Source organism: Nyctereutes procyonoides, unplaced genomic scaffold (genome assembly GCF_905146905.1).
Source record: "Nyctereutes procyonoides isolate TBG_1078 unplaced genomic scaffold, NYPRO_anot_genome, whole genome shotgun sequence".
NCBI classification, from domain to species: Eukaryota; Metazoa; Chordata; class Mammalia; order Carnivora; family Canidae; genus Nyctereutes; species Nyctereutes procyonoides.
Genome location: NW_026575046.1, coordinates 46,706,415 through 46,732,702, shown reverse-complemented (window position 1 = coordinate 46,732,702; position 26,288 = coordinate 46,706,415). Strand labels below are relative to the sequence as shown.

Here is a 26,288-nt window from a genome sequence, read left to right as displayed (position 1 = left end):
TGAGCTGTCGTGGGAGGAAGGGTCCCCCTGCTCCTCCAACACCAGGGCCACCTTCTATGGACTGAGAATTGGACAGGGTAAAGGAGCCCCTTTGGGCCCTTGCTTTCTCTTGTTTCTCCCCTCACTCTCTCCCTCGTTCACCCTCCCACCTGCTCTCAGACCCCACAGTAATTTCTTCACCATCAGCCATGGGGTAGACTGTGAGTTAGTGCTGAAGGGGTAATGGCTGAATTTGACAAACAGTCTCCCTATTGTGAGTTTTCACTCCAGATCACACAGAACCCCAACTCCTATCTCAGCGTCTCATGCAAAAGGGCAAAGTTTGGGTTCACCCCTATGGGTTCTCCTCAGCATCCTGTGATGCCGAAATGCAAGGTCTGCTCCCTGAAAGCCAAGGGAGGACCTACCCCTCATCCAAGTAGGAGCTGCCTGGGTTCCCAGTATACACTGTGCCTGCAGACCACAGGTCCCCCAACATATGGGCTCACAAACACACTCATGCGCGTAGTCAGTCACACGAAAAAAATAGAGGCACAGTCCCACAAGTCCACACAGACACGCTCAGCCCATCATACACTCATAGGATCATCCGCAGGACCCCACACAAGGTCCAGACACAGGAACACAGAGGCACAAAGGCATACAAACAGTGTGAAATGGCATTCGAGTTACCAACATTCACGTACACTCAAAGCTACACAGGCAGATAGCCATATTCCAGCCTACAGGGCCCCTCAGGTACTGTTTCCCCTCATTCCAGCACATTAGCTGCCCTTTCAGGGACAAAGGTTGGCCTGATACTTGGCCAGGGACCCTGAGTAGTTTCCTTTACCTATTCAGCGCTTAATGCTTTCACAAATCCAGACACGTCATATTTTGTGCAACAGGGAAGGTGTGCTTAATAACATCTGTCCCTTTTATTTGCATTGCCGTTTGCTATGTATAACCCACATCACCTCCAGCCCTGTGAGTTAGACGGATCGCGTCTAATCATTACTGTAAAGAGAAACTGAGGCTTACCAAGGGTGAGGAATTTGCCTGAAGTGACTTAGCCAGAATGTGGGATTAGAACTTGGAGTTCAGGACTGTGTCACCACCTCCTGTCGACAGGTGAGGACACCGGGGACTCCTGAGCCAGGGAGACCTCCTCTAGGCCCCACTAGATTCAAAGCTTCAGCTCTCATACCAGTCAGAACTTATCTGTGTGTGTCCATGAGGACTAGAATCCTGGCTGGTGGAGCAAGACTGCACTCCTTGCTGGAGAAGGGTGGGGCTGGGGTTGAAGCCAGGGGTCAGGAGAGGTCCCATCAGGATGGCCAAGACTCAAGGAGCAGAGGAGGGACTTTGCTGGGGAGACGGTGGTGCAGCCCTCTAGGGTCACTGGACCCTCAGGCACCTGCTCAACTTCATACTACCTAAAGACCAGGACCAGCACTTGAGAGTTTACAGAAAGCTAGGATGCCATTCGTGCATTTCCTCTTCTTCCCCATTGCCATGTGAAAAAAGGAGAGGAGAGATGAATTGCTCCATTTTAGAGATTAGAGATCTGGAGGAGTTTGTGACTGTCTGCTCCTAAGCAGTGGGAATAAAACGAGATCACCAAGGTGAAGTCCAAATTGTTGAGTATTAATTGTGAGGTCCTTCTGTGGCCTGGCTTCATCTACCAGTCTACTCTCTGCTCACTGGTGCTCCCTTTAGGGCTCTGGCCAAACAGGACCTCACTGGTGCCCTCTAGGGTTGTGCTTCAGGGCCTTTGCATATGCCATTCCTTCTGCCTAAAATGTCCCTCACCTCCTTCTCCATCTGGTGACCTGCTGCCCATCCTTCAACATCTAATTCAAGTGTCATTTTCTCCAGCAGTCCCCTCCTGGCCCTGAACTGGTGCCTGCCCCAAGTTCCTGCAGCACTTGGGGCTTTTTGCCCATCAGAAAAGTCATTTCCTTGGTTTTCATTGTCCCTTTCCTGTCCGTCTCTCCCTCCTCACAGAGTGTTCTGTAAGAGCAGGGACCACTATTGATTTAGCTCTACACTGTCTACTTAACCCCCTGTGCAGTCAGTCTGTGCCAAGTGAATGAATGAATGAATGAATGAACTAATTTTCTTTGCTCACTCAATTATTAAGTAAAAACTGGTGATTACCAGATCATCCTAGCTCTTCAAAGGAAGAAGCACACTCTTCCAAGCAAAGATTCACTTATTCAACAAATATTTATTCATTCATATGTCAACCATGTACCAGATATTTATATGCACAACAGCTCCCTTGTTCCTGATGGTGTCCTGCATGGTAGGTATTATTGAAAGGTAAATGCACACACACACACACTATATACACACACACTATATGATGCAGCAGACATTGCCCATGAGAGGCTCACAAAGAACGCATCTAGGGAGGAGAGCACATCAAGAGAGAGATGACAACAGACCCACTCCTGCCTCTGGGAGACTTGCTGCAGGGAGCAGAGAATCATGTGGGTGATTTGTCCTGCTGTCCTCAACATGTACTCACTAAGGCCATTGTGCCAGCTCTGTCCAACTGGGGCTTCACTGGCTGTGGCTCCTTCTATTCTTGAAGGCGAGCTAGCTCATGCTCCATGGCCAGCTCTGATCCCTCCCTCACCTATCCTCTTACGGACTGAAAGTTTGTGTCTCCTTGAAACTCATATGTTTAAATTCATATGTCCCCTACCCCCCTGCCGCCATCCCACATGTGTGTCTGTATCTGGAGATATGGCCTCTAAAAAGGTAATTAAGGCTAAATGAGGTCATAAGGATGAGGTCTCGGTCCCATGGGATTAGAGTCCATACTGTCTCATAAGAGCAGACATCAGAGAGTTCCCCCAAGCCCTGAACACACGACTAAGAAAGGCCTTGTGAGCACACAGGGAGCAGAAGGCAGCCATCTGTAACCCAAGGGGAGAGCTCTCACCAGACACCCACCCTGTTGGCACCTGGATCTTGGACTTCCAGTCTCTAGAACTGTGAAAAAATACATTTCTGTTGTTTAAGCCACCCAGTCTGTGGCATTGTGTAATAGCAGCCTGAGCTGAGTAATACACACCCACGGTGCCTGTCCGTGCCCTCAGAAAGCTCTGGAGGCAAGGCCTTCCCATCCCTCTGACATACACACCCCTTAAGGTCCCCCTGGAAGGCTGTTCAGGGAGGAAAGGGTGAAATGGTTAGAGACCCAGAGGGGTCCGATGAAAGCATGCCTGTGCTGGTCTATGTAACACACAAGCCAAGTTTGCTCCCTCCCCTCTTCTGGCATACACTCACTCAGCCACGTTTCTTTCCATCCTTGGGGGCCTGGGCAGGTCACACGTGGAGGCAGCAGTGTCAGATGAAGAGCACGGATCTGGAGGCGCTGCTGGATCTGGGTTCCGATGCTGATTCTGCTGCTTTTTAGCTGTGTGACTTGGAGCCTGATGAGTACTTTCTCTGAACCCTACTCTCCCCTTCTGAGGACTACATTAGCACCTACTTTTTAGTGCTGCTGTGAAGACTTGGAGATGATGTAAGGCCCTTAGTAGGTGCCTGGCACATAGCGTGGCCAGTTGTGGAGGACGGACTGCCACTATCACTGCTGCTGTGGGCCAGGTATCGTGCTGGGCTAGAAGGGTGTAGAAATGAGTCAGCCACAGCCCTTCCCCTTGGCTTCCATCTTTGCTCTTCATCTGTTTCATAGGAAATCTATTCTCAGGGTCCCCATCTGGTATTAAAAGACTCAGATTAGTTAAGGAAGGGAATGTGGTTGGCACCTGATTATGTGCAATTCAGCACTATGCTAGCTGCTGTCTTGTACCATTTCCCAAATGTTCTGCATGCATAAGTCTGGCCGCCTCAAATAGATCCTGAGTTTTTAGAAAGCAAAGCAGGCACCCCCTCCCTGCCCCCACCCCACCCTCCCTCCCTGGCTTAGCCTGCCCCAGGACATCCTAAGTGTTTGGCAAATATTCAAACTGAGATTATCAGGACAGGGGAAAGGGCACCATCACTTAACCCTGGGATCAGGTCCCACTTCTCTTACTAAATGTGCATCTGGGCCTGGGTTGCTTCTCTCCGAAACGTGAACAGGGTCCGTCCTTTCAAGGGTTGGTGTGAGGATTGGGTCAGATAAAGTAAGGGGAAAATACTTCATTTCTTGGTAAAGCACTTTGCAAATGTCCTTTATCATATTTACGTGCTGGGGCTTATTTAGTTATTCATTCATTCAACAAATATTTATTAAGCACCATCTACCTGCCAGGTACCATTTGAAAGAAAGGGACCAATAATGAACAAAAAGAGGCAGGAGTCCTGTCCTCATGGAACTGGTGGGCTAGGATTGAAGACAATGAGATCCTCTTACCATTACAAACTGTGATCGGGCTGGGGAGAAAGAGGGAGCAGATGAGTTTGGGATGAGGTGGGGTGGGTGATGCTCAGAGAAGCCAGGTAGATAAACCTTTTGCAAAGTACAAAGTTATGTCACAACTAAGTATAGATCCTCAGAAGGCAGGAAGTTAGATATAGCTTTCAAGTCAAGGAGATCAGGTTGCAAATGCTGGGTTTGTTTTGTGACCTCAAGCCTGCTATTTGATGTGTGAGAGCCTCCATTTCCAAAATCTGCAAGCAGAATAATCCCACCAACCTCATTTGCAGAGTGAGGCTGAAAGTGATCACGATTACAAAAGTGCCTGGCAGAGGGTCTCCTGCCTAGAACACAGCCTTGGCTCAGAAAATGCTAACTCCATTCTTCCGTTTCCCTTTCCAGTCTTCTTTGCAAGCAACTTCTTCCCCACCTTCCCAGGAGGAAGAAAACATCTTGGAATAGGACTTGGGCTTGGGAAGTGCCTCCTCAGGGCCACATCCATATGCATCAAGCATGGCCTCATCTGTCAAGGTTGATCCTGACCCTTCAGGGAGCAGGACTGATGCCAGGGAAGCCAGGTCCCAGGCTCTGCCTTGGGTGTCTTGATGGCTGCACTGCCCCAAGGGTTCCCCCTTCATGCTCCAGTGCTAGAACAGTCTCTGCCTGGGGCTGAAATGAGTTCAGACAGAGTGCAGCCACCCACACAGCCCAGACACTTGCAGCACAGCCCTTCCGAGTTACCCAGATCCAGCAAGGGTGGGGGGGGTGGGGGGGGACGACATTCCAGAGCATCCTGGCTTACATTATCTGAAGCAACATACATAATGTGTCCTGGAGACCAGAGGAGTCATGGGTGCCAACCCTAGGCCAGGCACAAGGTCAGCACTTCATGAAATTGATCAGATGGCTCTCTGGGGGTGGATGGAAGGCTGCGTAGAAGAAGGAATGGTGGGGAGGGAGGTGGATTCACATACGTTCAAACAAACAGTTAGGTATCCAATGAAACCTGTGAACCTTCTTCCCCAAAATAGCCATGCATGTGTGAACACGCACTCACACCTTGCATAAAATTTTATGGTGTTCACGACTCTCCCACATGAGGCACATCCATGGACACCTAGTTAAGAAACTCTGTGCAACAGGGAAAAGATGATAATCAGGGATTTGATTCAGTCAGTTCTTAGCTGTGCCACTTGAACTTCTCTGAACCTCAGTTTCAACATCTGTAAAATGGGTGTAAATAATTGTGCCTCTCTCTTGAGGCTGTTGTAAGGATTACATGAGAAGAAGCATTCCAGGGCTCTAGTGTAACGGCTGGTAAGGCTCAGGGAGAGGTGTCAGTCATCGTAAACAGCCTCATTACACTTCATTCATTCACTCACTCATTCATTCAGTCACAGGGTAGTGAGTGCCTTCTGTTCCATCACACCCTGAGATGGTCTCTGGGGCTGCAGAAGTTTATGCTCACTTGCTTGGGGAACTCAGAGTCGAAGGGGGCAATGGGCAGGTAAGCAACTCACAACCTATCCCAGATTTCCCCATGAAAGAGTGGGAATGACTTCTCTAGGTCTGCCACTGAGAAAACCAGCCCAGGACTCTGGCTGAGCCGGCCAGCCCCACACAGTCCTGGGAGAAGCAAAGGTTTGGACTCAGCAAGGCCAGTGACCTAGAGCAACCTAGGAGGACAAGGTCAGGGTGGAAGTGGGGTGGAAAAAGCAAGACTGGAACTAGGTAGAAATGGATGGAGTTTCAGGTAGTGCAGGTGAGAGTCGGGGCAGACAGGACTGAGAGGGAGTGAGGGTGGCCCTGGAAAATTGCCATGGTGGTGTGACACTAAAATGGCTGGGGCAATGAGGACAGAATTTCAAAACAGAACATGGATCCATGATCTCCTTGGGTAAATATGCAGGAGTTTGTCACGTTTACTCCCCTCCTTTATTCTTAGATTATATGATAATTACCTTAACAGTGGTAGCCATTGTCTTTGGGATTTTCACTAAGTACCAGTTTGTTCCTGGTCCTATTAATTGTTTCATTAAGGTAGGTATCCTTATTATCTCCCATTTTATATATGATGCAACCAGAGCACAGAGAGGTTAGTGATCTGCCCAAAGCCACACAGCAAGGAAGTGGTGGAGCTGGCTTTGAACATAGGTGGTCTGATTCCAGATCCTACATTCCCCTTGGTTCCAAGCCCTCCTGCGGCTATTTTAACTTCCTTTTTCAGCACTGTTTCTCTGGGAGGTAAGCAATTCACCAGGAACTCACAGGTATGGTGTAGCTTCCTAGAGCCAAGGGATAGATGCCAAGGGGAGGTCACTGGGTCCTGGCCCTCTGGCTGGCAGTTGTGGCTCCTATCCATACCTTTTCTGCCAGGCGGCTGCAGCCATACCCATCTGCCTATGGAAATGCGGAATGCACACAGAGTCTGTTTTCCCTCTGTGACTTCTCCAAACTGAAGACCCCAGAGGAAGTGAGCAGGGGAGGAGGGAAGGAGCAGCAACCATGCTGAGTGATGATTAGTAATAATGCCAGAGATGAGCGCCCCTGGCCCTCCACGGCCCGCTGAACCTGTCAGCGCTGGCTCCCAGCTTCCCAGCTAGGCGGCTGCTGCCACAATTGGAGCCTGAAGAGGAAAAAAAAAAAAGAAAGAAAAAGAAAGAAAAAGCCCGAAGCAAGGAAGGAGGGAGGAAGGAAGCAGGGAGAAAAGTCATTGTCGCCTTGATACCAAGGGCTGACTCTGGGACAGAGCTGCAGAAATGAGGCAACATGAAAGTACAAGGTATCAATGGATGCTTCTTCTATTGTTTTCTGTGACCACACACCCTGCCTCACATGTGAGATCTGTAGCACTCACTGCCTGTGGCAATAAGACACAGAAAGGATGGGGCCACCGTCTTGAATTTTGACTTACAAAGGCTCTGGTTTGAAAAAAGGCATAGAAGAATGTGGGCTCGGAGACAGGATTTGTCCCTGACCTATCTCAGGCCAAGCACCATGAGCACTGAAGCTCCAGACTTGGGTGGAACCCAGGGGTCAGGGAGACCCTGTCCCTTTCCCAAGCAGTGTCTGGGAAAGTGGACCTGACCCCAAGTCCCCCTCCTGGCTCTGCCACTCCGTTATGCAGCACAGACAGTGCATATTCCACCAGCCTGTGTGTGTTTGCTCGGAAGGGGCTCCTGACTTGTTTCTCCTAGTGGAGTCCGGCAAGGAGAGGAATCTCTCCCCTGGGCTCACAAGGGCCATGGCCCACCATGCCCCAGAGAGCAGGTAAACCTTGGTTGTAGGCCGGGGGTGGGGGTGGGGGTGGGGGGCTCAGCTATGACCTGGATGGCAGGGTGAGCATAGAATGCTCAGGAAGCAGGACATCCTGGGGCTGCCTGCCTGGAGAGGCGATAGGCTGCACAGCAGAGGTTGAGTCCACCCCACACCTCCATGCTTCATAAGCCCTCAGAAGATCAGATAATGCTGAGAAGATGGGGCTATTCTGAGTTTATTGAGATTTCCTTTCTGCCCCCCACCCCCACGAAGAGTAGGAATTTGTTTTTTTTTGTTTTGTTTTGTTTTTTTGAAGAGTAGGAATTTGGAATAGAAATTAAGATTGGCAATTTAAGAAATAAGCCAAGTAGCACTTCTGGCACACCAGAGGAAGTGGCCCGAAGTCCTTAGCTATCTGTAAACAGTCCTCATAAGACCCCTTCTCGGCTCTCTCCTCCATTTTATACATTAGCAGGCCGAGAGGCAGAAGTGAAATCATCTGTCCAAGGCCATAAAACATGAGACAGCTGGAGAGTCAGGATTGGAACCCATTTCTGTCTATCTTCAAACCATGCTGTTACTCAGGAAAGAAAGAGGAGGAGATCAGTGCAAAAAAGAGAGGAAGTGGGGAGGGGGGAGCAGTGCCAGGAAGAACAGGTGGGATGAGGGGGTGCTCTCTACTTGAGGTCCTCCCAGATGAGGCCCTGGGTCAGAGGCGAATGCCTGTGAGGAGCCTGTGTCTTGGCTTAGAGGGCTCCATGGTGGGTCACAGGCCACGCGCACTGAAGCTGGCACCCAGGTGGCCTAGCTTGCCACTGTTGGAGTGGCGGGAAGGGTAATAAAGCACCTCTGAGAACAGGAACACCATCCTTCCTCCTGAGCACCTCTGGGAGCCCCCTTCCTGAGAGGCCAGGCTGGCCTTCTCTCCCACTCCCTTGCATGGAGGCCCCCTTCCTGGGAGGCCACGAGGCATTGCTTTGACCACAGTGGCACTTTGAGATGACTTGTGTCTGTTGTCCCTTCCTGTCCTGGCTGGCCCATAGTGAGCAAGGGGGTTGGGCACTCTAGCAGGTGCTGGGGGAGCTCATTGACAGTCCAGGCTCTCTTTCTCTGGGTTGGCATTTGCATGCTGCATTAGTATTCGTGCCCGCAGCTCAGGGCTGTTCTGGATGGAGGATGCTATGCAGATGAGCATCGAGCCTGGTGTGTGATAGGGACCTGGTGCAGTTTGCTGCGAATCAAGGCTGCCGAGTAAGGGAAGGCTGTGGGAGGCTGCAGATGAGACTGGGGCTCCTTGCCTGGTTCCCACATTGCCAACCCCTGGAATCTGCCATCTATGATGTATGAGCTCCCAGCCAGGTCCTCCAATGATCCGCCAGCACAACTGAGCCCGTGCTCTGCCCCAGCTGTCCTGTGGTGGTAGCAGAGGAGCAGAGAGAGGTGAGGTGGGCTCCATCCTGGCCCGTAGGAAGCTCCAGTCCTATGGGGACAGAGTGTGACATACAAGCCATTTGAGGACTGGGAGATGGGCCTAGAGCAATCAGCTGAGAGACCACATGTGCTCAGAGAAGAGATGTCTGATTCAACCTGGGGGAAGAGTGGGGGTGGTGAGGGCAGTCAGGCAAAGCTTTCCAAAGCAGAAGATGCTGGCACTGGGTCTTGAAGACTAAATCAAGTCTGGCAGCCAAACATCACTGTAAACACATGACTTGGTTCAGGGACCTTCTCCTCAGCAGCTCCACAGAGCCACAGCCTAATTCCTCTCATGGGAATGTCTCACTGGCCAGAGTAGCAATGCACCACTGTGCCCATTTATGGATTCCCCAAACCTAGAGTTGGACAGACTTTGGAGAAAGCAGGTCCAGGCACCATGTGACAGATAAACTTGTGATAGATGATTGAAGTGAGCAACTGAGTCATCCAGAAACATCTCCAGGGCTGGAAGCCACCTGGCTTCTGTGTGCAACCTGCTCTAGCGTTTTATTGTGCCCAGAGCTAGGAGGTACCTCCTAACAGCTCACCGATCTGCTAAACTGAAGGGGATTTAATATTCTCTTAATATTCCAGAAAGCAGGGGATGGAATGCCTCGCTAAAAGCCTTGCTTTATACAAACTGCCAGAACCACACAAAGCCCTGACTTCCCCAAGCTAAGCCCTCAGGTGAGAGGGAAAGCCCAGGTTGGTGGGGGGGATATAGCTGTTTTCTACAGCGGCAACTGAACAGCTAGAGTGGGGGAGGGGGTGGCTAAGGGATTGACCTGCACCCTGGGCTCTAATTCTGAGTGTGCACATTTTCTCGAAAACTCTTACTCTCCCCAGAATAGTACCCTTTCTTAGAGTTATACAACTCGAGGCTGTAAAGGACTTTATATGCCACTCTACAGATGGCCAGGGGAGGGAAAGATGTTTGCTTAGGGAAATGTAGGGAGAGAACAATAGAGTTGGGCTCTGGAAAGGGTCTTTCATGTTTTAAAGTACTAAAGGTTGTCCCCAGCTGTCACAGCCTCTTCCAGAAACAGATCTGAATTTGTTCTTGGCTTTCTATGAAACATAACTTTAATGGGCACAGGAAATGTGCCCAAAATGGACCTCCCTCCCCTTTACTGAAATTCCCTCGAGATGAAGTAATATTAAATAAAGTTTATACTACAAATCTCTGGATGAAGTTGGCACTGACGTGGAATTCAGACTAAAGTTTAAATGACTGATATTATAAGCCAGATTTGCTAGTGATCGGGAAGGGTGGCGATTAGGAAGAAGTAAGTGCACAGGAGAGTTGAACTGTATTGAGGAGTGGGGACCAGCAGAGTAGTCTGGGCCTGTAGTAGGCCTCAGGGAGGTGGGTGTGCATGTCTAAATAATAGTAGGAGTCCTGGTAGTGAACCTCTGCATTAACTTCCTCTTTTCTTTTCTTCTTTTCTTTCCTCTTCTCTTCTCTGCCCTTTTCTTTCCTCTTCTCTTCTCTCTTTTTTTTTTCACCACTGCTGAAATGTAGTCTGGTATGATGCATCCATCCATCCGTCCATCCATCCATCCATCCATCCATCCACCCATTGATCATTAATACATATCCCCTACCCATCTGTGACACCTGCCCCTGTTGTAGGTATGAGGATATACCAGTGACCAAGACAGACCATTTTCCTGCTCTCCGTACCTTCCATTCTCATAGGGAAGGGTCATTAGGACAGTGCACAGCACAGAAGCAAATAAATCAGGTTACATTTGTTGGTGATAGGCACTCTAAGGAGGTACCAGGAGGTGGAATCCTTACAGTGGGAGAGCTGAGGGGGACAACCTGAGATAGAAGGCCTTGCTGAGAGAGGCAGGGTCGATTCTGAAATTTGAATGACAGACAGGAGTTATTCATGCTTAGGATTTAGGGTAATAGAACTAGACATGAAGTCCCTGCAGAGGGAATGTGTGCTGGGCAGGCTCAAAGCACAGAGGGAAGGGCACTGGGGCCGGGCCAAGCAGAACAAGGGAGAAGGTTCCAGAGCAGGCTGGGGAGGCTAGGTTACATAGGGTCTGTCATCCTGGATGCAGTTTGGATTTATCCTAAGAGCAAGGAGAGGCCATAGGAGAATATATTTTCACTTTTTATTTTGAAAAAATGATAGACTCACAAGAAACTAAAAAAATAGTACAGAGAGGTCTTCTGCACCCGTCATCTGGTGTCCCCCAATGTTAGCATCTTCCATAACTATAGTCTAACATCAAAATCAAGAGACTGATGTTGGCATAATCCACAGACCTTGTTCATATTTCAGCAGCGTCACACCTATTCATTAGTGTGTGTGTGTTCCTCAGCCGTTCTAGCCCATCTGTAGGTTGTTGTAACTACCACCACAATCAATATACCAAAACTGTTCCATCACCACAAAGAAACTCCGTTGTGCTTTCCCTTTATTGTCGCCCCACACCTCTGTGTCCCATCACCATGCGAGAAATTTAAGGTGGGGAGTGGGAAGATCGGAGAGCTGTGAGCGGGGGCAGGGACATTAGCCTACCCATCTTTGGAGGCCCTAGAAGCCTCTCAACAGAGCAGGTTCAACATCCATATGGATGGTTTCAGATGGCTTCACTTTGCAGTTGAAGAGCAAGAACAGAGAGACTGAGCAACTCGAACAAGATCACACAGCACTACTCAGGGCTTATGAGCTGTCTCTTATTTGGATGACTGTGTCAAGTCTGCAGAGCCTGGTGTGCTGGTCACAGGGGAAACCAAGCGTTGTGGAGAAAAGGGGCCTCTCCCCAGGCTACCACTTCAAGGCCTCAATCCCCAATCTCCTGTACTTCTCTATCCCCATAGGTGGAAGGCTCTATTACCTATCTGAAACAGGTGAGGGATCCATGAGAAGATACTTGCAAAGTGCCAAGCATAAGGGAAAATCCTTTCTGCTGTCAACATGCCAACATTGACCCAAAAGTACTGGAGAGAAGCCTTTGCCCTTCCTCCACCCTCCTCTCCCATTTCAGTGGGGAGGCTGGAAATGGTCCCCCTGGGGGACTGGTGATTAGCCCTCAGATCCTGTAGCTCAGCTCGTTCTTCCAACTGCTCGGCTTGTAGGTCTCAGCTCTTGCCTCCCTCCCACCCCCAAGCACAAGGCAGGTACCCCAGGCTGTCTGCACATACCAGAGGCCCCCAGTTCTCCATTTGCTCTGCGTGGGACCCAGTGGCCAAGCTCTGGAGGCTAGAAGTTCTGCACCATCCCCCAGTGTGTCTCCCAGCAGCAACAGAGGGGGAGCCTTCACCGCGTCCAGGCTCTCCATCTCTTTCTCCAGTGGGCCCTGAGAAGGGCTTTTAAACTCTGAAACAAGCACAGCTCTGCACATAGCATTCCTGCCCCAAATAACGTCCCACTTCATTTAGAGTGGTCTGCTCAGAGCTGCCCAGGGATGCAGGGGAATGGGAGGGCAGAGGACAGAGAGGAAGAGACAGGGTCAAGCAAGATGGGGAAGGGGAAGGACCAGGTGGCTCCGGGGCCTTCACAGGGTGCTGAGGGAGATCAGAAGGGTCAGCCCCCGCCCAGGGGGCTCCTGCACAAGGCTGTGAGCCCAGGCCACCCTGCTCTAGGCCTGGCCTGAGTTCCCTCAGCCACTGACAGTCTCATTCCTTCTCTGACCACAAGAGTTGCAATCTCCACTTCCTGCAGCATGGCTTCTTCTATCTCAAGGAGAATGTCCATTCCTGGCAGCCATCCTCCATCCTGCAGGGTCAGTGCTGAAGTGATGGGTGGGGTCTCGCCCTCCTTCAGTGCCAGTGCTCCCAGGCTGCTCAATCACCACTAGGGGTCGTGGGGTCACCCTCCCTGCCTGGCCAGCCTCCTGCCCTCAGGCCTCCGGGGTAGCAGGCACATCCTTCCTCCCTCTGACGCTAATGAAATCTTCCTTCTGCTCAGGGCTCAGCTGGACTCAGGGTCAGTATTCTTACCCATTCAGCCGTGCCTTGTGCTCCGGCTCTGGAATGACACCCCACACCTCATTACGAACAGTCCGTCTTGGCACATGAGGAAGGTTTCTCTACACCATCACCCCTCGGAGACTTAAGAAGTCCTCCCATCGCCACAAGGACTATTGATCCAGGGCCTTGTGCTGGCATCTGCTCACGTGAGTGCCCTTTCCAACACACACCCTCAGGATCCCCTTCTCAAGCCTTCATCCTGTCCATTTGAATCCTGTTCCTCACTCCAGACTTCACTCATGTAGCACCTCCCCCAAGAAGCCTTCCTTGATTTCCTATACCATCTCTTCCACATTCAGAGACCTTTGATTCTTTCAGGGACTGCTTGCTTCTCTGAGCACCAAGCACCAGGCACTGGGCTTGGTTCCTTGTAGGTGCATAAAATAAATGGGGAGTGGGTGACTGCATGAATGGATGAATGAGTATGCACTTATACATCTATCCTCCTCCTCTGACACTTAGCCATATGTTATTTGGCTTTGCTTCTTAACTGCTTCACAGAGAATGATGATGGAAAGCCCCTGAAGAAAGTGACCTTTTCCTAAATGTACTTTATTCATCACCCAGGCACGTTGAGCAAACGTCCTACTCTGCAACAGGCATGAGGCCTAGAGCTGCTATGAGCTTGTCTCTACCCTTGAGAAGCTCTCCCTAATGTCGTGACTTCTGACTTCATGGGATTCTTGAAAATCTGATGAATCTATAACCCCTCACCTCAGAAACACACACAAACACACCCACACCCACAGCTATACCCACCCCAGGTGGGTAAAATGTGGGGTCCATTTCAAAAACTGAAATCGCCAGCCACAGTTTAGGAATGCCTGATCTGATGAGAAAGGGAAACAAGTTAACATCTCTTGCTCAGGGCTCTGCCAGGAGGCACAGACAGCGTGTATACTGGCGAACACAGAAGATGGGATGATTAACTCACTCTGAGTGGGATGGAGTGTCTCAGGGAGGCTGGAGTCAAGGAGGAGATTTCAGAAGGGCTGGCTTTCGAGCAATGAGTAGAAATTTGCTAAACGTGTGCAAAGGGAGAGGAGGAGGAAGGTGAGGCAGCATGTGCAAAATACAGAAGCAGGTTTCCAGGAGCTGGGGGAGGGAGGAACCAGGGTGACTGAAGGGCTGCATTTCTTTCTGAAGTGACAAAATGTTCCATGATAGGATAGGTGATGGTTGCACAGGTTTGCGAATAGGCTAAAAACCCCTCAGTTGTATGTTTTAAGTGGGATGATTTTATGATATGTGAATTGTGATGGTTAATTTTACGTACCAACTTGCTAGGCCACGGTGTCAAGTTGCTTGGTCAAACACCAGTCTAAATTTTGGCGCAGAGACATTTTTAGCTGAGATGAACATTTGACTCAGTAGACTTGAGTAAAGCCAATTAATTTTCATAATATGGGTGGGCCTCATCTAATCAGTTGAAGGCCTTAAAAGAGATGGAGGTTCCCCTGGGGAAGAGAGAATTCTCCCTCCAGGCATGAGCTGCAATATCCTGGAGACCCTTCCTTGGGTATCCAGCCTGCTGACCTGCCCTGCAGGTTTCTAATTTGCCAGCCTTCACAATTATGGGACTCAATTCCTTGAAATAAATCTCTCTCCTCTCTATATATATATATATATATATATATATATATATATATATATTATATACACCATATATAATACTGTTATATAGGGATACCTGGCTGGCTCAGTGGTTGAGCATCTGCCTTCGGCTCAGAGCGTGATCCCCGGTCTGGGGATCGAGTCCCACATTGGGCTCCCTGTGAGGAATCTGCTTCTACTTCTGCCTATGCCTCTGCCTCTCTCTCTGTCTCTCCTGAATAAATAAATAAAATCTTAAAAAATAATACTGTTATATGTAATAACCAATATATTAATATGATTGGTCCTGTTTTTCTTGAGAACACTGACTAATAAATGAGTTATATCTCAAATTTAACATGCGTGCTAGTGGGGAGACTAATTCAACAAAAATGGCACAACCATAGAACATAAGTGGGCAGGAATGGACCAGTATGGCACACTTGGGGTATTGCAGGCACAGGTAGGAAGAAGCTGGTCGGGGAAAGTTAGGGAGGCCCGATCATAAACAGCCTTGATGATCACAGTATGGCTTTCTATTGCCTGTAGGATAGTGATATATTAGTTAGACTTATTTTTGGTTGCAAGCAACAGAAACTGACTCTGGCCAACTTTAGCAGAAGGAGGAAATTATGAGAAGAGTGTGGAGACTCCTACACCCAGAAGAAGCTTAACAACTAAATCCAGGAACTGCCAGGAATCAGGCTGGTTCCAGAAGTCATGGTTATGAGTAGGGTCTCTTCAGGATAAATCCATTGCCACTACTTTTTGTTCTAGGTTGCTCAGTTTGAAATGTACAGTCTCAGAAGGCAAAATTCAGTGGCCTCTCTTGAGTTCATATGCCCAACCTCTAAACTGGGAGGGCAAGACAGGAGCTGTCATTTGACCTCTCTGCCAATTGGGTGGTATCTTGGGTGCCTAATCAGGGTGCTGGATATCAGCAGAAGTGCATGGTATTGGGATCCTTGCCCAGCCAATGACAGCGCTAAATGATCTATTAAATGAGCTGGGGCCTGGTGTTCTGAATTGAGTTCCTGGGTCTCTATTACAGCAATGGCACTGCTTCTACCCCCAGCTGTGTCAGGACCACAGGTGGCCTGTTGAGATATTTAGGGGGAAGACTGGAGCTAGACAGGCCTTGATGCTTCCAGATGTACGGACTTGCTCAAGTCACTTAGCCTCTCTGAAACTCAACATCCTTGTTGTTTGGGACAGGCCACTGTACCTAGCTCTAGGTTTCTGAGAAAAGGTAAATGAGAAGACATATGGGATAAAGCCTGGCTCGGGGTCTGACAATCCCAAGGGTCTGTTCTTTGTTCCAAGGATTGTCTCCAATCTTGGCAATGGTACTGTGTCTAGAAGAATGACACAGGGGGTCCTGTCCAGTCAGTTTTCAGTTAAATTGAGACCAGCAGTGATCTAAGGCTGGGTGTGGGGTCAACGATGTGGGTCTTGGGGCAGGGTTCAGCTATTCTATCTTTGAGCTCCTGGCTTTCTCCTCCTTCATGTATCAGACCCAGTGGAAGCCTAAAAGCTGCCTACCTTCCTCTGAGACTGTGTCCTCAGTAGCACCCACCCCTCCTCAGCCCCTTCAGGAAGGGAGCAGAGGCTCAGCCCCTGAGAGGCGGAGGGTGGGTCCCGTGGAAACTCAGACCTGCCCCAGCTCCTTTGCAGATTCCTGGAGGTGGTTCCCAGAATAGTCCCTGCAAATCCACAGGACCCTGAAGGTGGGGTGTGTGAATATGTGTGGGCAACATCAGCCACCCTCTTTGTCCAGACCCTGGGTCCAGAGCTGGGCTCTGTGGGCTTGGCTTTGGGATATGGAGGGAGGAGTGGTGAAGGAGGGAACAGAACCACCCGCCGGAAGGAGGATAGGATTCTGCTCTAGGCCCAAGGCCAGGGGCCCTGTCTGGACCAAGAGTTTTGTAGGGCAGTGAAAAATCAGCTCTCACTCCTGTTTGGTATGGTTGGAGATAGGGTGATGGGGTGAGGGGTTGCAAATGGAGGAAGATATGGAGGAAGCTGGAAAGGGAGCCAGAGAGATGGAGTGAAGGAAGAAGAGACAGAGGGAGGGAGAAGAAAGGGGGGAGGAGAGAGAGAGAGAGAGAGAGAGAGAGGAGATTGAGAGAGAAAATGAGAGTCTTGGCCTTGGAGGTAGAGGTGGAGCTGAGTGAGGCCCTGTGAACCCGGTTCTTGCAGCCTCCCCAAGATACACATGTGGCAGAGGGGTGTGCTGGCTAGGAGTCGCCAACCAGGGTTCAGGGAGGGGCTGCATGCCTGGTTAGCTTGCTGGCTTGTTTTCGCTCCCTGCATGTATGACAGCACTAAATGATCTATTAAAGCAGGGTGAATCCTACAAATGCTTCCGCCCCCTGCCGCCCCCTAGGGAAACGTACTATATTTGTGAGGTGACTCATCCTGCTGCCACAACCCCTGGGGATCTGATGCAGAGTGCTTGTCAGGAGTGCACCTTGAAAAGGCCACAGGGATGCGGTGACGGCCCGGAGGGGGTGAGTGCGGAAGGAGAGATTCAGATGAGTGGGTTTATCAATCCCACTGGGGTCTGTGTGAATCCAAAGCACTGCCAGGGCAGGAAAGTGACGGCAGAGCGTTGCTGACTAGTCTGTTGGCCTGAAGTGACTGCTTTCCTGCTGCCCCTGTTGGACGAAGTCCCACTGGGGGACCAGAGAACTTGTCTAAGAACTTTTTGTTTCTCTTGGAAGCAAAGTGATGAGGTGGGAAATGGCTGTTCTCCCTTCTGGTTGCAGCTTCACCCCCATTTCACGCTGCTCGTACCGCCCACTTCTATCCTCTTGCATTTCCCGGAGGCATAATGTTACACTTCTCAGTGCGGTGTTCTCATTCTCATTACCACCTGTCAGGCCCAGTAGACTGACAGCTTCCTGAGAGCAGGGATGGCCATGGGCTTAGTGGGCTGTGGAGTCCTCAGCATCACGGTGCCCTCTCAAGAAGCACTTACAGAACGAACAGACACTAATGTGCCTATTTAGGAATCTAGTGATGCTGAGATCTTATCCCACGGAGGTATCTTTTACAATCCTTCTGCAAATGAGGAAAATGAAGCTCAGAGACATGTAGCTGCTGACGTGGGAAGGGGAAGAGTGGGGATTTAACCTAGGATTGTCTGATTCCGGGGTCATCCTAACCATCACTCCAGAACCTCACGGCCCATGCAAATCAACATTGACGGACATTTGCCTGAGTTTTGCAGTGATTTGTACTTTCCTCTTGCATGCTAACTCCAAATAACAATGTTGGTGTCTTTAAAGAAAGAAAAGCAAGAGAAATGGTAGCAGATAGGAGAGGCAGTCTTAAGATGGAGAGGCTGGATCAGCGCATTTTAAGGGGACTCAGAAGCTTACCTTAGGCAGATCTGAGCAATATCCCAGTCATGATCACAAGAGAGTACAAAAGTTGCATTTCCTCCTGGAGTGGCTTCTGGCTTTCATCTTTTCAGTCAGATGGTTCCCAGCCTTGGGTCACCCTAAGTTATTTCCCCCACGACCCAGCTGGCTCCCACCCAACAGTCACCTGTAATTTCTGGGCCTAAGTAGGTGTAGTTCCAAATAAATACCCATCTCAACAGCCTGCAAATGAACATTGTCACTGCCCACACTGTCCAGACTTTCACACACAAGACCCCCTTTTGACCCCATTCATCCTTGGAAATAAGACTGAACAAAAGTGAAGAAAATCTATTTCTCCCATCTGATATTTTAAATTTAGAATTAGGCTCTGGAATAAGGCTCCAGGGGTCACATGGAGTCTAGTTATTGCCTACTTGAAATACTGTATGATCAGATAAAACCTTTTAGGACAAAGAGATTGGGACAGCAGTAGCAAAATGCTTCTCCTAATAAGTATCCCAAATATATGGCTATGAATGTCACTGAGGCTGTGTCAGTGGAGGGAGAAATTGGTGAGAGAGAGCTTTGGAAGCTATTATAATTTTGGAGTTAATAAATCTCTCTTTCCCTCACCTTCTCCTCCCTCTATCTCTCTCTCTTTCTGACAGCCTTGGCCTTGGACATTACTTGACTCTCATAGCATACTAGATAAAACCTTCCATAATTCTGTCAGGATTCTGTGGATTTTTAAAATATCACTACTGAATCCCCAGCAAAGAGAAATTATATCAGAATCTCAGGGGGCTATGGTTTTTGTCAGGAGGTGTGGTTCCTGAAAACACCAACATCACATATGCCTGTTTCTGAGCTCTACGATTAATCAGTTGTGAGTCCTTGAGAAATCACTTCAGTTACCCAATCCTTGGTTTCTTCAAAGGTAAAATGAAGCAAATAATTGTACACATTTCATTGGACTCTTATGAGGATTTTATGATATGATAACTGTAATGAGCCTCATACTGTGCTGGGCATTCAACAGAGATTCAAAAGGTGGCCATTGTTTTAATTATTGTTATTCCTGCTAATAAACATTGACTAATACTTGGCTAAAAGTCCACCCTTCCTTGGCCTCCTTGGGGAAAGGACATAAACTTGACCTGAAACATTTAGAGTTATGGCAGGTTGATGGAGCAATGTTGGAGGAAGACAAATGGCACGGCAGAGGAGGTATCTTGTGCTATCTCAATGGTAGACCTCTTCTCAGAGTGGATTCCAAGCACTCTGGAATCAGAGTGAAAAGATACAGTGTCTTTTCCTGCTAACAACTCTCTTAAAAAGCATTAACATCTTCTAGATTCTCAATTGGCCTAACATACCACTGCTAGAGGGAATGCCAATACATCACGCTTGGTGGAAGATATAGATTGCAAAGCATCCCGTCACCGCAGCCAACATTCTGTTAACCACGTTGGAGAGAAGCAAAATATTTTAGCAGTTGATAAAAGACTGGAATTCCAGAAATTCACTTTACTAAATCCATAAACAAAGAATAAGACTTAGAAAGAAAGGCTCAAAAGCAAGCAATGGCAATTGCACTTCACATCTGACCATGTGGGCTACTCAGAAAACAACCCCAATGTGGATACAGGCCTTTTCACTGTAAAATCAACTATAAACAACCATCATTATGGAAGGTGGGTGAGGTTAATCTCAACGTTTCTTTCTGTCCTAGTATCCCTAATAAATAATATAAATCCCTAATAAATAAACTCCTTTACTTATGGTTATAGTTATTTATGGTTACTTAACCCTTCATTAAAGTGGACTCAAACTTATGTCTACATTGTTTAATCAACTGACTACAGATGAATGAAAAACATTAAAAATTTTATATCTATTTATTTTATGAACATAAGACAAAAGAAAAGTGAGGCACAATTTACAGCTTGGATGAGAGGCTAAACTGGCATGTCATTGAGAAAATCTATTTAAAACTTTCATATCAGAACAGCATAAATGAGCAATGCAATAGTTCTATTGGAAGCACTGATGTGAACTCCCTGACTTTAAACATTTTTCCCATCTCTGTGGCTAAAAGTGACCACAGCAGCAGCAGCAGCATTTATATCCGGCCACCAACTCTCAAGTGCCCCCTGATGCTCAGATTTTATCTCTAATAACTTTTCCCCAGTGAAAGAAATAGAGCTCTTTGGAGGGTCGTCATAGGTAGGAAGGAAGTTCCTTTTGTGCAGAGAAAGTAAAGATGCTCTTCAGAATGTCACCAGTTAGCTCTGAAAGGACCAAAAAGCTTTATTAAAGAGGCTTCCACTTAGTCAGGCTCTGGTAATTTAAGCATCAAATGAGATTGATAACTATAATTAATTTAAACACATGGTCTCTTGTGAAGGGCCATAAGTTCCTAATGAAGCTCAAAAGAGAAAAAGTTGATATAAATTGTACAAAACATGGTGAACATGATAGTTTCATTTTATATTATTTTAAATAGCTGCCAATATGAATGATCTTGTTTCTTCTATTAAATATATGTTGGTTTGTTAGGTACCTTGGCACTTTTCTCAATCCTTGTAAGGAAGAAAGAGTGGATTTTGAATACATCTAATAGTTATGGAGAGAAAAATAGAAATTAGTAGTAATGCACAGTAACAGGAGGGAAGCAATAAAGTGGTAGGAGACCCTGAGTCGGCTAAATGTCTTCATGAAGACAGCAAGATGCTGACTTTCTATCCTTGGTTTTTGCAGGAGATGAAACATCATTGGGGAGAAACTTCTGGTCACAGAAAAGAACATCTACATGAAAGGCATGGACTTTCACATTCTTAGTGAAGCCACATTTAATAATCTGTTAATAATAAGCGTAATAATGTTGGAAGACCCTTTATTGGTGTCCCAAATAAGGAACAGTGACCCCCAAACACTGGCCTGACATGATATTGTTTTTCTTTTGGTATTAGAAGATCTCTGTAATCAGAGCAGAAAATAATTTTTTTGCCCTAATTCTAGAAACTGCCATATTAATTCTAAGAAAGTAACTCTGAGAAACTGTAAGTATAAAAATAATGAAACATTCCACCTATATCCATGATCTTTATACTTTGTAACAAGTTTAAGAGCAACTGTAAGTCTGTATTTTTCAGTCCTGGTGATTTTTTGTGTGCATTTTGGCTGACTTTTTAGGTGCTTAAAGCATTTAAGGGAGTCTGACACGTTAAACTTAGGGTTTTAGTGAAAAATTTTGGAGACTGTGGGTAAATAATTTTGTAACCAATGTTCATAAGTTTGATAAATTCTAATTGGTTCAAAGTTTAATAAGTTTTGATTTATCGATGAAGTAAATAGTGTTTGAATGTCAAGGAAAAATTGTTGAATAGATTCATGAGATTGGGAAGTTGAATATTATGCAAAGTGCAAAGAGGTGTGTATTTGGCTCCCTCCTGATGACATATGTCCCATAGGCATGATAGGACTATCAGTGCATCACAGCCAAAATTCCAGAGCCTCTGAGACGGCCAAATAGAGAGGTATCATCCTCATGGAACTGCACTATGATCAGAAGGGACTGAAGATTATTTTTGCCTTGGGGCATGCCACACTGTGCTTGCATTTCACGTGAAGATTCTTAGAAGTGGAGAAGTCTTCATGTCTCAAAGGAATTGATCAAATGGAGCTTTTCCAGGTCCTATGCAGAAGATGAGAAGGATCTTTGGGGCAGGAGTCTTAACCTCTCAGCCAATTGTCTCTGGTGCCTTACCAGTCCCTCCCCCGAGGTTGTTATTATTATTATGACATTGTATTGTATATGTTATAATATATGATTTTATCTGGTATTATTATTATTTTCTTTAGAAAAGTAGTATTTTATCATATAGGCCTGTTCAGTGCCTCCAGCTGGTGACTTCTTCAAGATGCCCCCAGGCAATAAGTCCTAGTTTTCTAAGCAACCAACAGAGAGAGGTCCCCTCTGAAGGCTTGCCCCTGCATGGCCACACCACATATTTTGAATTCTTCTGGTTTGATGCTTCCTTGACAGGTAACTTGCAGTTCCACTTTTCAAAGTCCAAAGAAAGTAAGATTGAAACATCTGGGGGGCAAATGCCCTGAAAATCCTGCCAACCCTTTGCTTTCTTTTCCTTTTCATTGACCACCTCAAGAGTCAGGCATGAAACTCAGATCTATATTGCTGTTTCATTTGTAGGAAGTGTTCAGCTGTCTGTGTCATTTTTATTCTCCCTAGGCACCTTGAAAATCCCACTGAACCATAATCTTGAAAGCTAACACCTTTCAAGAACCTTTTCTTTTTTATTTTAGAGCTTACAAGTATGTCCTACTTAAAAGGAACCCAAGATGCCAAAATTCTCACCTAGAAACTTAGGCATGCAGGGAATTGTTCTGACAATGCAGAACTGGGCTTGACAGGGAGATGGTGCTCCTAGGAAAGTGAGCGTGGAAAATTGACCTTGGAGTTGTATGGTCTTGCATAAGCCCTCCAGCATGGGCTGAGTTTGGAGTCTTCAGGATCAGGAGTTTGTGAGTGCCTCAGAGTTGGGGGGTTAAGACCCCCTCTTGAGAACAGCAGAGGAAGCATTCCATGGGCCTGAGGGATCCATACCTTTATCAAGACCCATGTCAACAGCAGGTACTCTCCTGGGACTTGAAGGCCAAAGAAGCTTTTCCTACTACCATAGGTGCTGTGACTTCTCCTATTCCATTGAAAAAGCCAAATTAAAGGGCTTCTGTCCTTTGCCTGTGTCTGTGATACCTTTCTGACCATGATCTACCAAAGTTTAGGATGAGTGTGTAATAACTAAACAAGGAACTTATAAAAGATACCAAAGGAATATGATTACCAGAGAGTCTATTTGGGTAAAGCACCAGCTGTTACCTGGCCTACTGGGCCTTCTATCATTCAACCCCCACTGCCCTTCTAGATGCATCTTGACCCCTGAATTCAACCCCGCTGCTTCAAGCCTCCAGAAGGTGCTAAGATCCAAGTGACATTTTTTCTCTGAAGCCCTTCCTGACCTCCGACCACAAGGTGACTTGTTCTTACCCTCCTTGAATGCATGAATACTGGAGTTTTTGTCATGTTCTATGGCAAATGCTAACTTACACATCTCTAAAGATGTGAATTCTGAGCACAGGGCCATGTTGGATTCATCTCTGTCTCTCCAGTGGCACTGCAAGAGGCCCACACAGCAGCATTCAAACACATCTGTTCAATGAATGAATAACGACAAGAGCCACGAATGACTCTAAATCAGGCTATCAGGTAAAAAGTTAAGAGCCAAATCCATGAAATAAACAAGTGGTTGTCTTAGACTCGTAAAAAGAAATATTTACTTTCTGGTAGGTATAAAATCCCAAGGGGAAGTTATAGGTCCAAGTAACGTATAGGAAGTGTCCTCATCTGTGGGCCCAAAGGAAGGCCATTTATAACAAAATATTTTGCATTTCAAAACTGTCTTTGTGCTTCGTAATTGATGTTGAGCATTACTGCTAGGACGTGGTCAGAATATTTTCGTTTTTCTTGAATGTGAAGAATTTGAGGCTCTTTGCTCCATAGAGGGAGTGATGTGTTAGCTTGTGGGGTAACAATGCTTTTCTCTGAGAACAGCTCTCCAAAGCAGAAGTCAGCAGAAAAACAGGTAATTTTATTTACCTAAATTTGCTTTAAAATAAAAATTTCAGGCTATTAACCATTTCAGTGAGTCATACCACTGTACCAAGACTATAATTTAGAAACAAGTTATTTATTGAAAGGTCAAAATTCAAGACAAATTACAACATGTCTATTTTTTAAGGCTAACCCAGAATCTTTTCTGTTCGTTCTGTTATCAACTATGCCTTTAACTGGTCAGCCATGAAGAAGAAAATAAAAACCCAGATTGGAACAGAGACAAGTCTGCCATCTAAGGTGAGGACACTAAAATAATTTAGTCAGACTGTGGAGGAAAAGAACCTGTGGGCCCCACAGGAAGTGAGAGGACAGCTCTACGCTTTGACCTTTTGTCATCCGCCATTGTGACTAACCAGAGAATTAACGCCTGATAATTTGGAACTGCAAATTAGAAACAAATTTAAACCCAAGCCAACCCAATAATCATGAAATCATCTCCCTGACCCCAGGAAGGATGGGGCCACAGCCACCCCTGAACCCATCACTGGAAAGAGGGCGTCCTGGATCACTCAGGATTTCACTCTGAGCCGAGGGTAGGGTTAGCTTCCCTGGGGGATGGAATAAAACCGGGTCTGTTAGCAGGGAGGTAAGAAGGAAAGGAGGGAAGAAATGGAAGTGGGGTGCATAACCAGGGCCTGCTCCAGCCCTCTTTAAGTGCCCTTGAAACTGCAGATAAAAACTTCCCAAAGGGGCCCTTACCCCAGTTGTGTTAGGGAGTTGTATCCAGAACAGAAAGATATTTTGAGAGTTCTTGTAACTTTGTGACTTTCTCTTTTTGTTTTCTTATTTTTATCTCCTCTGTTTCCTTGTTTTACCAGAAGAGAGAATCCTTAACTTAGAACAACCTAAGAAAAGCTGCCTGCTTGCTCCTGGGACAGCAGCGTGGGAGACTGTCTCTCTGGGTCTGAGGTGGGAGGCAGGGAGGCTTCTCCCCGCAGAGACCCTCCCCTTCCATGGAGGTGGTGGGGGGAGGGAGGGAGCAGACCTGGCCTGTTCAAACAGCACTCAGCTGGTGTGTGGCACACAGTAGGTGCTCAGAGTGAGGCTGACATGAATGTATGGGAGTAGATATGATACAGAGGAAAACAGGGCAGCAGAAGAGAAAAGCTTTGAGATTGGTCAGAGCTGGGTTTAGTTGCCAGCATTCCTATTGACCTGGCTGTGTGAACTGGGACAGGTCACTTATGCTCTCTGGGCCTGTTTCTTCATCAGCAAAATGTAAATAATACTGATGACCCCAGAGGAGTTCTTGTGGGAATCAGAAATCATCGTACATAAAGCTTACAGTAGGGTGGGGCCTGGCACTTAATAGGTACTCAATAAATGGAAGCTGATTTCCTTCCTGGACCCACACACTGTGATTCTTTTCAGAATAAAAATATCATTCTGTGTAAGCTTTACCAACACCACCTGTCTCCCTGCTTACATCCTGGTGGGGTTGGGGTCAGAGAATTGGCAATGTTGCCAAGACCATGTTGCTATTATGGGATCTGTTGAAGAGGGGGCAAGAGTAGAATCCAGCTTACTCGTAAGCACCACAAGCATGCTCACATCTCCACATCAAGCTGCCATGGACTCTGGTATTCACTGACCTCTGCATTCCCCTCAACTTTAGGGTGAGGGTCACCCTGATTATAAACTTCCCTGGCCTCTCCCTGATTCCTCCCAGGGCATTGACTTCAAATCTGGCTCCACCATCAACTAGTTCTGTAACTTTGGGAATATTGCATTTGCCTCCCTTTGACTCTGTTTCCTCATCTGTAAAATATGGACGCTACTAGTCTCAACCTTATAATCCTAGTAACAACTAGGACTGTCGTAAGGATTTTGTGAGCTGTGCAGATAAAGCCCTCAGGCCTGGAGCAGGGCCTAGAATAGGCTAAGCCGTTAATAAATGTCGACCGTGCCTGTGACTATGATGACCTGCAGTTGCACCCCATCTCTTCCCCAGATGATCTGATTCATAGGCCAGTGGGGACAAGTGTCACCATGGCCAGCTTCCATACTTATAGGTTTGCCTCCATCAGCCTATTGGGGTGGCTTCTCATTTCAGGATCTTGCTTCTGACTCTCACAATGGCTCTGTCAGGTTTGGACCAAAACTATTCCCATTTTGCAGATGAGTAAGTTGAGGCCTGGGGAAACTCTATACAGGTATCCCCCACATGAGGAAAGGTTGTGTTATGTTACTTCATTTTTACAGAAGACCTACATTAGTACCACTTTCTGCTACTAAAAGAAATACAAAGATTTTTCCTTTTGCAAACAAAGGTGAAAGGAAAATAGTCTGTGGTGTGGGTTTTGCAGAGAGCTGTTATAGAGGCAGCGCACACCCCAAGCAGAGCAGTGACAGTGGCCACACGATTCTCCTTCCCTGGGAGCCACACTCAGCATCTTAGCATCAGGCCGCCACAGCTCTGAACTGTGTCTATGAGCATCTGTGCTTTATCCTAATTTATTTTTTGCATCCATTAGCAAGAGGTGGCCAAAGACATCAAAAAAAAAAAAAAAAAAAAAAAACCCTGAGAGAGGTGATTTTTGGGGTCTGGAAATGCCC

At 47.2% G+C, this 26,288-nt stretch overlaps 1 protein-coding gene across 1 annotated transcript in view; it reads right to left on the bottom strand.

The window, feature by feature from the left end:
• The window catches only part of KCNIP1 (potassium voltage-gated channel interacting protein 1), a 341,025-nt gene that overhangs the window by 213,500 nt on the left and 101,237 nt on the right, over window positions 1-26,288 (bottom strand). The gene's annotated exons all lie outside the window — the stretch shown is intronic.